Raw genomic sequence first — 17,397 nt, 5'->3', positions numbered from 1 at the left:
TTGCTATGGGCAACTGGGCAACTTTTCCTCTGGACAGGTTTTGATAAATCTCCCCCTATGGCCCTGCACCCACTATAACCCCGCCTCTTGGACCCACTACGATCCTGCAGTCAATTCCAACCCCGCCGCCTGCAGCCACTATAACCCCGCCTCCTAGACCCACTATGATCCTGCAGCCAATACCACCCAGCCGCCTGCAGCCACTATAACCCCGCCTCCTAGACCCACTATGATCCTGCAGCCAATACCAACCCGCCGCCTGCAGCCACTATAACCCCGCCTCCTAGACCCACTAGAATCCTGCAGCCAATACCAACCCGCCGCCTGCAGCCACTATAACCCCGCCTCCTAGACCCACTATGATCCTGCAGCCAATACCAACCCGCCGCCTGCACCCACTATAAATAACCCTGCCTCCTAGACCCACTAGAATCCTGCAGCCAATACCATCCCGCCGCCTGCAGCCACTATAACCCCGCCTCCTAGACCCACTACGATCCTGCAGCCAATACCAACCCCCGCTGCCTGCAGCCACTATAACCCCGCCTACTGGACCCACTACGATCCAGCAGCCAATACCAACCCGCTGCCTGCAGCCACTATAACCCCGCCTCCTAGACCCACTACAATCCTGCAGCCAATACCATCCCGCCGCCTGCAGCCACTATAACCCCGCCTCCTGGACCCACTACGATCCTGCAGCCAATACCACCCCGCCGCCTGCACCCACTATAACCCCGCCACCTAGACCCACTACAATCCTTCAGCCAATACCAACCCGGCCCCTGCAGCCACTATAACCCCGCCACCTGGACCCACTACAATCCTTCAGCCAATACCAACCCGGCCCCTGCAGCCACTATAACCCCGCCGCCTGGACCCACTATGATCCTGCAGCCACTACAATCCTGCACCCCCTACCACCCCGCCGCCCTAACTTTATTGTATTGTCTAAAAAGATGTAAAAAGATTTCACTAGAAGTGCCAAAATCTTTGCTTATTCAGAGCCATAAGGATTCCAACAGTGCCACCTAGAGGTCTAATTTTTGAAGGCAAAATTTCTAAAATAATATTTCTCCCAGGCTATGTTCACGCCTAGATGCCAATGCTTTTCTGCGCCGATTCCGTTGAAAGAACTGACACGCCAATTCTTTCTGCAGAGGCCTGAATTTGCATTTTTTACGCCAGATGTTTTCCGGTGCAGAAAATTCTACCACGTGCACGGTGCAGCAGAATCCCATTGAAAACAATGGTACTCTTGCTGCGACTAAGTTTCCGGGCAAAATTTTGCCACCATGTGAACAAGGCCTTAGAAGGGAAATGAGCCGGCGGGGACTTAGTGTATTATAAAAGGTCCACATCCCTTTATATAACAACAGATTCATTGTTGATCAATGTAACTTGTAAATCGATTTGGAGACTATTTCACCCGTATTGTCTGAAGATCCAGATATTGCGAGGTTACGGTGCGCAAATCTGTGCCGGACCTCACGATCATTGTGCCAATATGTTTCTCTAGAAGGGAAATAACTCGTAGTTTATATAGCATCTTAAAATATTGTAAAGTTTTAACAAAAAAAACAAAAATTTTTTTGCCAAACGCTCGTGTTCCTTGACCCCGGTTCATCCGGGGTCAACCAGTCACATGATGGGGACTATGAGAGTGTATATATATATATATATATATTTATGTCCCCAATATACACAATGCATAGGATGGGCAACTATGATCGATATATGCAATGATGTAAGAATTGTAGATTGGCAAGAAAAAAAAAGAAAAAATATTTATTTTGAATAAATACTGAATTTAGTAGGAAATTATGGAAATCCGGGTCGTAATGCAGGTTGCAATTTAAAGTTACCCAATGTGTTTCCAAACAGGGTGCCTCCAGCTGTTGCAGAACTACAGCTTCCCTTTAGACCAGTTCCAATTCCCTCCATTCCCAGTGGGACTACAACACAAACTTCTAGTGATGTCTACTACAGGGTTTCCCAACTAGAATGTTCCCAGCCGCTGCAAAACTACTAGTGATGTCTACTACAGAGTTTCCCAACTTGAATGCTCCCAGCTGATGCAAAACTGCTAGTGATGTCTACTACAGGGTTTCCCAACTAGAATGCACCCAGCCACTGCAAAACTACTAGTGATGTCTACTACAGGGTTTCCCAACTAGAATGCTCCCAGCCGCTGCAAAACTACTAGTGATGTATACTACAGGGTTTCCCAACTAGAATGCCCCAGCTGTTGCAAAACTACTAGTGATGTCTACTACAGGGTTTCCCAACAAGAATGCTCCCAGCTGATGCAAAACTGCTAGTGATGTCTACTACAGGGTTTCCCAACTAGAATGCACCCAGCCACTGCAAAACTACTAGTGATGTCTACTACAGGGTTTCCCAACTAGAGACCTCGACCTGTTGCAAAACTACAACTTCCAGCCGTTCACTGTCCGGGCATGCTGGGAGTTGTAGTTTTGTAACAACTGAATGCAAGGTAGTTTGGAAAACCTTTAGTTCATCTTGACAGTGAATGCAAAATCCAGTCTCTGTAATAAATTTTTATTACATTTTTAATAGTTTTTTCTGTATTTTTTAAACTTTTTTATTTTTATTAAAACATTTTTTTGTAACTTTACATGGAGACCATCGACAAGAAGGATACATTACAGGAGGACTGAACCTTGTGTAACGGTCTCCAGTTTTTGAAAAACTACACCTCCCAGCATGCCCGGACAGCCTGGCTTGTGTAACAGTGGCCCTGGGTAATGGTACTCAAAGCTATGGTTCTCCAGCTTTTGTGAAACTACAACTCCCAGCATGCCCAGATAGCTTAGCATGTGCAACAGTAGCCCTGGGTAATAGTGCTGGAACCTATGGTCTTCCAGCCTAGATCACCTATTTGATGTTTTCCTAATGAAAACGGTTTAAAATGTGAAAGATGGATCCGATTAGATTCACAGCAGAAGACCATCATGCACCCAAAGAGTGCGCCCCCCCCCCCCCCAAAAAAAAAAAAAAAAAAATGATCGGTCAACATCATCTTGTCAGAGCCGGTTCTGCCTTTAGGCAAAATAGGCAGCAGCCTAGAGCGCCCTCTGGATGGGGCGCCGCTCTACCCGCTGCAAGAAAGTTAGTAGCATCCGAAGCCCCTGCCGTTTTGTCAAAACACCAGCCCAGCCAGCACCACCTTTGCATCCCCCCGGTACCATAATAAACTGCTTTCTTCAGCCTGCTGGAGGAGCGCAGTGCCACCTCCAAGGCAGACCGGCCGGTCAGGTCCGTCTAGCATCCTGACATTACGCGCGCGCGCGCGCCTCCATACATCCACCCCAACTCCTGCCCCGAACCATAACCCCAATAGTAATGTGATTACATGAGGAGGAGGTTTGTTACAGTGTGTCACCCCAGTAGTAAGGAGATTACATGAGGAGGAGGTTTGTTACAGTGTGTCACCCCAGTAGTAAGGAGATTACATGAGGAGGAGGTTTGTTACAGTGTGTCACCCCAGTAGTAAGGAGATTACATGATGAGGAGGTTTGTTACAGTGTGTCATCCCAGTAGTAAGGAGATTACATGAGGAAGTTTGTTACAGTGTGTCACCCCAGTAGTAAGGAGATTACATGAGGAGGAGGTATGTTACAGTGTGTCACCCCAGTAGTAAGGAGATTACATGAGGAGGGGGTTTGTTACAGTGTGTTACCCCAGTAGTAAGGAGATTACATGAGGAGGAGGTTTGTTACAGTGTGTCACCCCAGTAGTAAGATTACATGAGGAGGAGGTTTGTTACAGTGTGTCACCCCAGTAGTAAGGAGATTACATGATGAGGAGGTTTGTTACAGTGTGTCACCCCAGTAGTAAGGCGATTACATGATGAGGTTTGTTACAGTGTGTCACCCCAGTAGTAAGGTGGGGCGTGTCAAAGCGAGGAGCCAATGGGCTAGGTCAAGGGGCAGCAAAACTCCTTTCGCCTAGGGTGGTAAAAATCCTTGCGCCAGCCCTGAATCTTGTTGATGGTTTTCTAATGGAAAAAATGAATAAAAACAGTACCGAAGCTGATGAGGATACTCTCCTGGTATGCTGGGAGTTGTAGTTTTGCAACAGCTGGAGGCACACTGGTTGGGACACATTGATATAATCAAACATAAAAAGATCAACATCGCCTTGTGTATGTTTTCCAAATGAAATAAATCCGTAAGGTAATGAGGATATATTACAAATATGCTACATTGTACATCTATGGATGTGTTTCCCAAGCAGGGTGCCTCCAGCTGTTGCAAAACTACAACTCCCAGCATGCCCGGACAGCTTTAGCTGTCCGGGCATGCTGGGAGTTGTAGTTTTGCAACAGCTGGAGGCACCCTGCTTGGGAAACACTAATCTAAAGGTGGAGTTTCCCTTTAAGAAACAGTTGTGTATACATCTATAGGGTTCTTCTTCTTCTTCTTCTCTCTGATACTATGTACCCCGCAGCATACGAATAGCTTGTAGTATATATGTATATACCTATGGGTCTTATAGATCCTATATTAAAGTGACCTATTTTTTACCAATGTAGCGTTTGTATGCAATTTTAAAGGGATAATATATTTTACATATATTGTGTGCAGACAATCCATTGAAACGTTATTTTGTACAGGCGATCGATCAGCGTATATACTCAACCTAGCAATCCCTGCAATGACGTGAGCGAGGTAGAAGGCACAAGGTGTCTGCATCTCATTGGTTGATGTTTTTGTTTATTTTTATTTTTTTTTAATGTATTTTTAATGTATTTTTTTATGTCTTTTTTTTTTTTTTAAATAAATGTTCCGTATATCAATGTCGCAATGTGCATAAGTATGAATGGTCATTTAAAGGGACAACAAACCGTTAAAAAAAAAAAAAAGGGAGGTGGATGCAGCCTATTGTTCTCTGTTATCAGCCATGCTGACTGTAGTGTAAAACCAGCGCCGCCGCCACTTTATATAATGTTTTTCGAGATTGAGGCGGATATCGGTGGCTTGTCCTATAATGGCGCCAACATTAGGTTTTGTCCAGGATTACACATATATGGTTGCTTTCTTTCCAAAAATAAAACCCTCAATTTTCCTCCAAATTGTTTAAACCAGTGTTTCCCAAGCAGTGTGCCTCCAGCTGTTGCAAAGCTACAACTCCCAGCATGCTGGGTGTTGTAGTTTTGCAACAGCTGGAGGCACACTACTTGGGAAATACCGGTTTAAAGAAGCATTCCGGATTTTTTTCGGACTGTGGTACAATATCTAAATTTTTTCCCTGAAGGGGATTACATGAGGAGGAGGTCTGTTACAGTGTGTCACCCAAGTAGTAAGGAGATTACATGAGGAGGAGGTTTGTTACAATGTGTCTCCCCAGTAGTAAGGAGATTACATGAGGAGGAGGTTTGTTACAGTGTGTCACCCCAGTAGTAAGGAGATTACATGAGGAGGAGGTTTGTTACAGTGTGTCACCCAAGTAGTAAGGAGATTACATGAGGAGGAGGTTTGTTACAATGTGTCTCCCCAGTAGTAAGGAGATTACATGAGGAGGAGGTTTGTTACAGTGTGTCACCCCAGTGGTAATATTACATGAGGAGGAGGTTTGTTACAGTGTGTCACCCAAGTAGTAAGGAGATTACATGAGGAGGAGGTTTGTTACAATGTGTCTCCCCAGTAGTAAGGAGATTACATGAGGAGGAGGTTTGTTACAGTGTGTCACCCCAGTGGTAATATTACATGAGGAGGAGGTTTGTTACAGTGTGTCACCCCAGTAGTAAGCATATTACATAAGGAGGGGGTTTGTTACAGTGTGTCACCTCAGTAGTAAGGTGATTACATGAGGAGGGGGTTTGTTACAGTGTGTCACCTCAGTAATAAGGTGCGGCGTGTCAAAGGGCGGAGCCAATGGGCGGGGTCAAGGGGGTGGCAAAATTAGCTTTCGCCTAGGGTGGCAAAAATCCTTGCACCAGTCCTGTCTGTCTCTTACCTGTTTCTGACTTACATACGGTAGATTTTTAAGATGGAGGAAGAGATGGAAGTATGATGGCTGATCAGTCTACACAGGGTGTGTTTGTAGTCTGTTACCATGGAGACAAATAGGTCTGCCCTATCAGAACGCACAGCTCTCCAGCACTGACTGCCTTATCAGAACGCACAGATCTCCAGCACTGACTGCCCTATCAGAACGCACAGATCTCCAGCACTGACTGCCCTATCAGAGCGCACAGATCTCCAGCACTGACTGCCCTATCAGAACACACAGATCTCCAGCACTGACTGCCCTATCAGCACGCACAGATCTCCAGCACTGACTGCCCTATCAGCACGCACAGATCTCCAGCACTGACTGCCCTATCAGCACGCACAGATCTCCAGCACTGACTGCCCTATCAGCGCGCACAGATCTCCAGCACTGACTGCCCTATCAGCGCGCACAGGTCTCCAGCACTGACTGCCCTATCAGCACGCACAGATCTCCAGCACTGACTGCCCTATCAGAACGCACAGATCTCCAGCACTGACTGCCCTATCAGCACGCACAGATCTCCAGCACTGACTGCCCTATCAGCACGCACAGGTCTCCAGCACTGACTGCCCTATCAGCGCGCACAGGTCTCCAGCACTGACTGCCCTATCAGCACGCACAGATCTCCAGCACTGACTGCCCTATCAGCACGCACAGATCTCCAGCACTGACTGCCCTATCAGCGCGCACAGATCTCCAGCACTGACTGCCCTATCAGCGCGCACAGGTCTCCAGCACTGACTGCCCTATCAGCGCGCACAGGTCTCCAGCACTGACTGCCCTATCAGAACGCACAGATCTCCAGCACTGACTGCCCTATCAGAACGCACAGATCTCCAGCACTGACTGCCCTATCAGAACGCACAGATCTCCAGCACTGACTGCCCTATCAGCACGCACAGATCTCCAGCACTGACTGCCCTATCAGCACGCACAGATCTCCAGCACTGACTGCCTTATCAGAACACACAGATCTCCAGCACTGACTGCCCTATCAGTGCGCACAGATCTCCAGCACTGACTGCCCTATCAGAACGCACAGATCTCCAGCACTGACTGCCCTATCAGTGCGCACAGATCTCCAGCACTGACTGCCCTATCAGAACGCACAGATCTCCAGCACTGACTGCCTTATCAGAACACACAGATCTCCAGCACTGACTGCCCTATCAGAACGCACAGATCTCCAGCACTGACTGCCCTATCAGCACGCACAGATCTCCAGCACTGACTGCCCTATCAGCACGCACAGATCTCCAGCACTGACTGCCTTATCAGAACACACAGATCTCCAGCACTGACTGCCCTATCAGAACGCACAGATCTCCAGCACTGACTGCCCTATCAGCACGCACAGGTCTCCAGCACTGATTGCCCTATCAGAACGCACAGATCTCCAGTACTGACTGCCCTATCAGAACGCACAGATCTCCAGCACTGACTGCCCTATCAGAACGCACAGATCTCCAGCACTGACTGCCCTATCAGCACGCACAGATCTCCAGCACTGACTGCCCTATCAGCACGCACAGATCTCCAGCACTGACTGCCCTATCAGCACGCACAGATCTCCAGCACTGACTGCCCTATCAGCACGCACAGGTCTCCAGCACTGACTGCCCTATCAGCACGCACAGATCTCCAGCACTGACTGCCCTATCAGAACGCACAGATCTCCAGCACTGACTGCCCTATCAGAACGCACAGATCTCCAGCACTGACTGCCCTATCAGCACGCACAGATCTCCAGCACTGACTGCCCTATCAGAACGCACAGATCTCCAGCACTGACTGCCCTATCAGCACGCACAGATCTCCAGCACTGACTGCCCTATCAGAACGCACAGATCTCCAGCACTGACTGCCCTATCAGCACGCACAGATCTCCAGCACTGACTGCCCTATCAGCACGCACAGATCTCCAGCACTTACTGCCCTATCAGAACGCACAGATCTCCAGCACTGACTGCCCTATCAGCACGCACAGGTCTCCAGCACTGACTGCCCTATCAGAACGCACAGATCTCCAGCACTGACTGCCCTATCAGCGCACGCGCAGGATCTCAAGTATCTACCTGCAGAAGAGAGAGGGTATAAATATTGGTAAGGTATCGTTCCATGGGGTAACAATGCTACTAGGAAATACATGTGGGTAAATGTTTATCATCCTACTCCAGTCACATCCAGAGCTGCTGTCAGAATTCTGCCAATGCGCAGGTTAGATCCTCTGGAATAGTATTATTTGGGAATGTTGGGGGAGATTTATCAAAACCTGTGCAGAGGAAAAGTTGACCAGTTCCCATAGCAACCAATCAGATCGCTTCTTTCATTTTTAAAAGGGCCTCTCAAAAATGAAAGAAGCGATCTGATTGGTTGCTATGGGAACTGGTCAACTTTTCCTCTGCCAAGGTTTTGATAAATCTCCCCCATTATTCCTATAGAGTTCTTCTATTCAGTTACTGTATAGATCTATATATATATATATCTCCATCAAAGCATTTAATGACGTCAGTTTGGGGGAGGGGCCATGGGTGCCGCCATTTGAGAAGCACACGTCCCAGTTGTCAGTGTAGAGTGTCCTCCTGCCCTTGTACCTCTGTGTCTGCTCCTCCACCGACCACCAGCATCAGGTCCTAACAGTAACCTCAGTCCTGAGGAGCTGAACAGAGCAGAGGTCAGCTTTGGCCCCGCCCCCTCTGACCCTAATGCATTATTTTCCCCTCTTCCGTTCTGGCCCTCCTCCTCTTGGCTCCACCCCCTGTGACCCTGCTGTGTTCTCTTCCTCTTTGGCTCCACCCCCTGTGACCCTGCTGTGTTCTCTTCCTCTCCTCCTCTCTTGGCTCCACCCCCTGTGACCCTGCTGACTTCTCCTCCTCTCCTCCTCTCTTGGCTCCACCCCCTGTGACCCTGCTGTGTTCTCTTCCTCTCCTCCTCTCTTGGCTCCGCCCCCTGTGACCCTGCTGACTTCTCCTCCTCTCTTGGCTCCACCCCCTGTCACCCTGCTGTGTTCTCTTCCTCTCCTCCTCTCTTGGCTCCGCCCCCTGTGACCCTGCTGACTTCTCCTCCTCTCTTGGCTCCACCCCCTGTGACCCTGCTGTGTTCTCTTCCTCTCCCCCTCTCTTGGCTCCACCCCCTGTAACCCTGCTGTGTTCTCTTCCTCTCCCCCTCTCTTGGCTCCACCCCCTGTAACCCTGCTGTGTTCTCTTCCTCTCCTCCTCTCTTGGCTCCACCCCCTGTGACCCTGCTGACTTCTCCTCTCCTCCTCTCTGGCCCCACCCCCTGTGACCCTGAGGCGTTCTCTTCCTCTCTGGTTCCTGAGGGGGCGCTGTGGTGAGTTCTATCATGTAGTAGTAGGGAGGAGTTCAGTGCAGGGAGAGGGAAGTCAGGTAGGTTACAGGACAAATGACTGCACTGACAAGTGACTTTTATTTCCAGGAGGCACAGTGGGGGCACTATTATAACCAGGAGGCACAGTGTGGGGGCACTATTATATCCAGGCAGCACAGTGGGGGTACTATTATATCCAGGCAGCACAGTGGGGGTACTATTATATCCAGGCAGCACAGTGGGGGTACTATTATATACAGGCAGCACAGTGGGGGTACTATTCTATACAGGCAGCACAGTGGGGGTACTATTCTATACAGGCAGCACAGTGGGGGTACTATTCTATACAGGCAGCACAGTGGGGGTACTATTATATACAGGCAGCACAGTGGGGGTACTATTATATACAGGCAGCACAGTGGGGGTACTATTATATACAGGCAGCACAGTGGGGGTACTATTATATACAGGCGGCACAGTGGGGGTACAATTATATCCAGGCGGCACAGTGGGGGTACAATTATATCCAGGCGGCACAGTGGGGGTACAATTATATCCAGGCGGCACAGTGGGGGTACTATTATATCCAGGCGGCACAGTGGGGGTACTATTATATCCAGGCGGCACAGTGGGGGTACTATTATATCCAGGCAGCACAGTGGGGGTACTATTATATACAGGCAGCACAGTGGGGGTACTATTATATACAGGCAGCACAGTGGGGGTACTATTATATACAGGCAGCACAGTGGGGGTACTATTATATACAGGCGGCACAGTGGGGGTACTATTATATACAGGCGGCACAGTGGGGGTACTATTATATACAGGCGGCACAGTGGGGGTACTATTATATCCAGGCGGCACAGTGGGGGTACTATTATATCCAGGCGGCACAGTGGGGGTACAATTATATCCAGGCGGCACAGTGGGGGTACTATTATATCCAGGCGGCACAGTGGGGGTACTATTATATCCAGGCGGCACAGTGGGGGTACTATTATATCCAGGCGGCACAGTGGGGGTACTATTATATCCAGGCGGCACAGTGGGGGTACTATTATATCCAGGCGGCACAGTGGGGGTACTATTATATCCAGGCGGTACAGTGGGGGTACTATTATATCCAGGCGGCACAGTGGGGGTACTATTATATCCAGGCAGCACAGTGGGGGTACTATTATATCCAGGCAGCACAGTGGGGGTACTATTATATCCAGGCAGCACAGTGGGGGTACTATTATATCCAGGCAGCACAGTGGGGGTACTATTATATACAGGCAGCACAGTGGGGGTACTATTATATACAGGCAGCACAGTGGGGGTATTATATACAGGCAGCACAGTGGGGGTACTATTATATACAGGCAGCACAGTGGGGGTACTATTATATACAGGCGGCACAGTGGGGGTACTATTATATACAGGCGGCACAGTGGGGGTACAATTATATCCAGGCGGCACAGTGGGGGTACAATTATATCCAGGCGGCACAGTGGGGGTACAATTATATCCAGGCGGCACAGTGGGGGTACTATTATATCCAGGCGGCACAGTGGGGGTACTATTATATCCAGGCGGCACAGTGGGGGTACTATTATATCCAGGCGGCACAGTGGGGGTACTATTATATACAGGCAGCACAGTGGGGGTACTATTATATACAGGCAGCACAGTGGGGGTACTATTATATACAGGCAGCACAGTGGGGGTACTATTATATACAGGCAGCACAGTGGGGGTACTATTATATACAGGCAGCACAGTGGGGGTACTATTATATACAGGCAGCACAGTGGGGGTACTATTATATACAGGCAGCACAGTGGGGGTACTATTATATACAGGCAGCACAGTGGGGGTACTATTATATACAGGCAGCACAGTGGGGGTACTATTATATACAGGCAGCACAGTGGGGGTACTATTATATACAGGCAGCACAGTGGGGGTACTATTATATACAGGCAGCACAGTGGGGTACTATTATATACAGGCAGCACAGTGGGGGTACTATTATATACAGGCAGCACAGTGGGGGTACTATTATATACAGGCAGCACAGTGGGGGTACTATTATATACAGGCAGCACAGTGGGGGTATTATATACAGGCAGCACAGTGGGGGTACTATTATATACAGGCAGCACAGTGGGGGTACTATTATATACAGGCAGCACAGTGGGGGTACTATTATATACAGGCAGCACAGTGGGGGTACTATTATATACAGGCAGCACAGTGGGGGTACTATTATATCCAGGCAGCACAGTGGGGGTACTATTATATCCAGGCAGCACAGTGGGGGTACTATTATATACAGGCAGCACAGTGGGGGTACTATTATATCCAGGCAGCACAGTGGGGTACTATTATATACAGGCAGCACAGTGGGGGTACTATTATATACAGGCAGCACAGTGGGGGTACTATTATATACAGGCAGCACAGTGGGGGTACTATTATATACAGGCAGCACAGTGGGGTACTATTATATACAGGCAGCACAGTGGGGTACTATTATATACAGGCAGCACAGTGGGGGTACTATTATATACAGGCAGCACAGTGGGGGTACTATTATATACAGGCAGCACAGTGGGGGTACTATTATATACAGGCAGCACAGTGGGGGTACTATTATATCCAGGCAGCACAGTGGGGTACTATTATATACAGGCAGCACAGTGGGGGTACTATTCTATACAGGCAGCACAGTGGGGGTACTATTCTATACAGGCAGCACAGTGGGGGTACTATTATATACAGGCAGCACAGTGGGGGTACTATTATATACAGGCAGCACAGTGGGGGTACTATTATATACAGGCAGCACAGTGGGGGTACTATTATATACAGGCAGCACAGTGGGGGTACTATTATATACAGGCAGCACAGTGGGGGTACTATTATATACAGGCAGCACAGTGGGGGTACTATTATATACAGGCAGCACAGTTATTGGCAGCGAAGACTTGTAATGTCTGGGGCGCAGTTTTAGGTATTACCTTTTACAGGAAAACAGCAGAAGCTTTATTACTTTATTAATTACTTTATTACTTTATTAATGACTTTATTACTTTATTAATGACTTTATTACTTTATTAATTACTTTATTACTTTTTTTTTTTTTTAGTTAATGACAATTTTTTTGTTTTGTTTTGTTTTACCCAATAGCAGGAAATGAATGGGTCCTATCAGGGGCAGAAGTCCTAATTTTAAAGGGATCTGTCTCTTTAAATGTAGCTGTAGTATAAGCGTTTGTTGTGTTTAGTCGGATGCATGCATGAGGCGTTTCGTGTTGAGTTGCGGCCATTGTCCTCCCCAGCTGGCGTGACCACAAGGTACGGGGGGACCATGTGACTGAACAGTTGCCATTGTCTCCGGAGATGCCCTGAAGTCAGCGCCGGCTCTGCAGCTGCTGTTGACGATTCTGTAACACGTTCTGTATTATTACAATGGCCGTGTACATTCATCATAAAGCTGTCAGCTATTCAATGTACCGTGTGTCCCAACCGGGGTGCCTCCAGCTGTTGCAAAACCACAACTCCCAGCATGCCCTGACATCTTTTGGGTGTCCAGCTGTTGCGAAACTACAACTTCCAGCATACCCTGACATCTTTTGGGTGCCCAGCTGTTGCAAAACCACAACTCCCAGCATGCCCTAACATCTATTGGGTGTCCCGCTGTTGCAAAACTACAACTCCCAGCATGCCCTAACATCTATTGGGTGTCCAGCTGTTGCGAAATTACAACTTCCAGCATGCCCTGACATCTTTTGGGTGTCCAGCTGTTGCGAAATTACAACTTCCAGCATGCCCTAACATCTATTGGGTGTCCCGCTGTTGCAAAACTACAACTCCCAGCATGCCCTGACATCTATTGGGTGTCCCGCTGTTGCAAAACTACAACTCCCAGCATGCCCTGACATCTTTTGGGTGTCCAGCTGTTGCAAAACTACAACTTCCAGCATGCCCTGACATCTTTTGGGTGTCCAGCTGTTGCAAAACTACAACTCCCAGTATGCCCTGACATCTTTTGGGTGCCCAGCTGTTGCAAAACGACATCTCCCAGCATTCCCTGACATCTTTTGGGTGTCCCGCTGTTGCAAAACTACAACTCCCAGCATGCCCTGACATCTTTTGGGTGTCCAGCTGTTGCGAAACTACAACTCCCAGCATGCCCTGACATCTTTTGGGTGTCCAGCTGTTGCAAAACTACAACTCCCAGCATACCCTGACATCTTTTGGGTGCCCAGCTGTTGCAAAACTACAACTCCCAGCATGCCCTGACATCTTTTGGGTGTCCAGCTGTTGCAAAACTACAACTCCCAGCATGCCCTAACATCTATTGGGTGTCCCGCTGTTGCATAACTACAACTCCCAGCATGCCCAGACAGCCTTTGGCTGTCTGGGCATGCTGGGAGTTGTAGTTGTGCAACAGCTGGAGGCGCACTGGTTTGGAAACAGTGCAATATACAGTATATCCCCCCATATATAGGAGATATATATAGGGTTAGACGAAAATCCGGAACCACCGATCTGTGTGTGACACTTGGGAATTTGTCAGCAAAAAATGAACAATTGTTTAAATATCGTTTTTACATTACACACATTTTTTTTTAAATATTTTTGGTCATTTGATTATCTAATTAATTTTATAAAAATCCTAAAAAATCTTGCAGTTTCCATTGTGGCCACTAGGGCTCAAAACTAAGCTGAGACTTCCTGTCCTGTGTAGATCCTTTCCCAGAAATCTCCTCCTTATCATAATAGACAGGATTACAGTGATAGATTAGATAACTTAATTAGCTTCATTTTTTTTTTTACTGCAGCCTGGTCATGTGACCACCAATCGGACATCCAGCCCAGTGCGCGCTCTCCTAACCTTCCCCTCCAAGCTCTGCCCTTCTTGTTGCTATGAGGGCTCCTGAAGACATCATTTCTCGTATCTAACAGACCAGTGGTGCAGTGATATAGTAGGTGAGTCCATACAGTGATTAGCTGCCGTTACACAAGTCTCACTGTGGGCAGATTATTTTAGTGTGTCCCATAAGATGCAGCTTCACACTGCTCTCCCTGCCTCCTACTTTAACCCCTTAAGGACGCAGCCCATTTGGGCCTTTAGGACGCAGACAATTAAATTTTTATGTTTTTTCCTCCTCGCCTTCAAAAAAATCATTACTCTTTTATATTTTCATCCACAGACTAGTATGAGGTCTTGTTTTTTGCGCGACCAGTTGTCCGTTGTAATGCCATCACTCACTTTACCATAAAATGTATGGCGCAACCAAAAATATACTATTTGTGTGGTGAAATTAAAAAGAAAACCGCAATTTTGCTAATTTTGGAAGGTTTTGTTTTCACGCCGTACAATTTACGGTAAAAATGATGTGTTCTTTATTCTTTGGGTCAATAGGGGTTAAAGGGGTACTCCACTGGAAAACATTTTTTTTTTTTAAATCAACTGGTGCCAAAAAGTTAAACAGATTTGTAAATTACTTCTATTAAAAAATCTTAATCCTTCCAGTACTTATCAGCTCCTGTATGCTCCACAGGAAGTTCTTTTCTTTTTGAATTTCCTTTCTGTCTGACCACAGTGCTCTCTGCTGACACCTCTGTCCAAAGCAGGATAGGTTTTCGGGATTTGCTCCTGCTCTGGACAGTTCCTAAAATGGACAGAGGTGTCAGCAGAGAGCACTGTGGTCAGACAGAAAGAAAATTCAAAAAGAAAAGAACTTCCTGTGGATCATAACAGCAGCTGATAAGTACTGGAAGGATTAAGATTTTTTAATAGAAGTAATTTACAAATCTGTCTGGCACCAGTTGATTTAAATTTTTTTTTCTCCAGTGGAGTACCCCTTTAAAGGGGTACTCCGTGGAAAACTTTTTTTTTTTTTTTAATCAACTGTTGCCAGAAAGTTAAACAGATTTGTAAATCACTTCTATTAGAAAATCTTAATCCTTCCAGTACTTTTTAGGGGCTGTATACTACAGAGAAAATGCTTTACTTTTTAGATTTCTCTGATGTCCTGACCACAGTGCTCTCTGCTAACCTCTGCTGTCCATTTAAGGAACTGTCCAGAACAGGAGAAAATCCCCATAACATATGCTGCTCTGGACAGTTCCTAAAATGGACAGCAGAGGTCAGCAGAGAGCACTGTGGTCATGACATCAGAGAAATCTAAAAAGTTAAAGGGGTACTCCGCCCCTAGACATCTTATCCCCTATCCAAAGGATAGGGGATAAGATGTCAGATCGCCGCGGTCACGCTGCTGGGGACCCCGGGGATCACCACTGCGGCACCCCGCCATCATTACTGCACAGAGCGAGTTTGCTCTGTGCATAATGAGGGGCGATACAGGGGCCGGAGCAGCGTGACATCATGGCTCCGCCCCCTCATGACATCACGGCCCGTCCCCCTTAATGCAAGACTATGGCAGGGGGCGTGACGACCGCTACGCCCCCTCCCATAGACTTGTATTGACGGATAGGGGATAGGGGATAAGATGTCTAGGGGCGGAGTACCCCTTTAAGCATTTCCTCTGTAGTATACAGCCCCTAATAAGTACTGGAAGGGTTAAGATTTTTTTAATAGAAGTGATTTACAAACCTGTTTAACTTTCTGGCACCAGTTGATTTAAAAAAAAAAGTTTTCCACGGGAGTACCCCTTTAAAGAGCTGACAGGGAGAAACCTACCACAAGGACACAGGCTGAAGCTGCATCTCGTAGGAATACATGGAGACTATATTATGAGTTAGGAGACAGAAGTTCTGAGTCAATGATCTGCACTTAGATAAGACAGAGAAGAGCTGGATTAATGTAAAAAGACACTTCTCCTTCTGTCTCTGCACAACCAGAGGCATCATGGGAAATGTAGGCCGCATTAGGGAAAAACCATATCAAAGGTGGAAAAACAGGAATTAATATGGCAGACAACCCATAAATGACACATAAACAGGTATACATAAAATCTACCTCAGTGTTTCCCAACCAGTGCGCCTCCAGCTGTTGCAAAACTACAACTTCCAGCATGCCCGGACAGCCAACGGCTGTCCGGGCATGCTAGGAGTTGTAGTTTTGCAACAGCTGGAGGCACACTGGTTGGGAAACACTGGGAAATAGGATAGCTATCAGTTGTCTCTCACAATCCCTCCACACTCATGCACGGTCAGTTTAGCTGTCCGGGCATTCTGGGTGTTGTAGTTTTGCAACAGCTGGAGGCACATCGTTTGGGAAACACTGGTCTACTTATTATGTAATAAAATCTTTTGTTGCGCTATATAAGATTAAAAAAAAAATGCTAAATGATTTCTTAATATGGTCAATAAAAGATAAAACCACACAAGATACACCGGACCCCACTTCTTAAAACTTTGTAAATTACATTTTTATTTATTTATTTCTTCTTAGTTTTTATTTTAATTTTTTATTCATTTTCGGTTATGTGGCGCCATCTAGTATCAGAGATTAGGTGCACTACATCGAAGAAAAAGAAATACGTAACATAGTTCTCCCCCACAATCTCTGTATCTTAAAGAATACTAACTTTAGTGCACACTAGCTGAGTACCCGGCATTGCCCCGTTTTTCCTTCCTAATCCTTATTGGGGAGGAAAATAAACTTTTGACTTCATATCCTGTCCTCATAAATTGTTATCATATCCTGACCTCCTATCCCATCCTCCTATCCTGACCTCCTATCCCGTCCTCATATCCCGACCTCCTATCCTGACCTACTATCCCATCCTCCTATCCCGACCTCCTATCCCGTCCTCCTATCTTGACCTCCTATCCCATCCTCCTATCTCGACCTCCTATCCTGACCTCCTATTTTGACCTCCTATCCTGTCCTCCTATCCTGTCCTCCTATCCCGTCCTCCTATCCCGTCCTCCTATCTCGACCTCCTATCCCGACCTCCTATCTCGACCTCCTATCCCGATCTCCTATCTCGACCTCCTATCCCGTCCTCCTATCCGGTCCTCCTATCCCGACCTCCTATCCCGTCCTCCTATCTCCACCTCTTATCCAGACCTATCCTGACCTCCT

The 17,397-nt window shown here is 47.3% G+C and overlaps 1 protein-coding gene and 1 long non-coding RNA gene across 4 annotated transcripts in view; one reads left to right on the top strand and one right to left on the bottom strand.

Annotated features, from left to right (window-relative positions):
- LOC130295006 (uncharacterized) overlaps window positions 1-8,705 on the bottom strand; it is a 63,742-nt gene extending 55,037 nt beyond the window's left edge. The window contains exon 1 of the long non-coding RNA XR_008848659.1: window positions 8,616-8,705. This is a non-coding gene — a long non-coding RNA (uncharacterized LOC130295006). The remainder of the gene's footprint in view (window positions 1-8,615) is intronic.
- GNG2 (G protein subunit gamma 2) overlaps window positions 8,016-17,397 on the top strand; it is a 106,522-nt gene continuing 97,140 nt past the window's right edge. Inside the window, exons 1-2 of one of the 3 annotated variants that reach the window (XM_056545177.1) lie at window positions 8,016-8,124; window positions 14,183-14,330. The gene's annotated coding sequence lies outside the window, so the exon portion shown is untranslated. Of the gene's footprint in view, window positions 8,125-8,582; window positions 8,696-9,204; window positions 9,352-14,182; window positions 14,331-17,397 lie in introns of those variants that run through there. The other 2 variants (XM_056545178.1, XM_056545176.1) reach the window with 2 other exon arrangements.

The sequence above is a fragment of the Hyla sarda genome, chromosome 11 (genome assembly GCF_029499605.1).
Source record: "Hyla sarda isolate aHylSar1 chromosome 11, aHylSar1.hap1, whole genome shotgun sequence".
Classification (NCBI taxonomy): Eukaryota; Metazoa; Chordata; class Amphibia; order Anura; family Hylidae; genus Hyla; species Hyla sarda.
The sequence above is the reverse complement of the archived record's forward strand: the minus strand, read 5'-3'. Positions and strand labels throughout refer to the sequence as shown.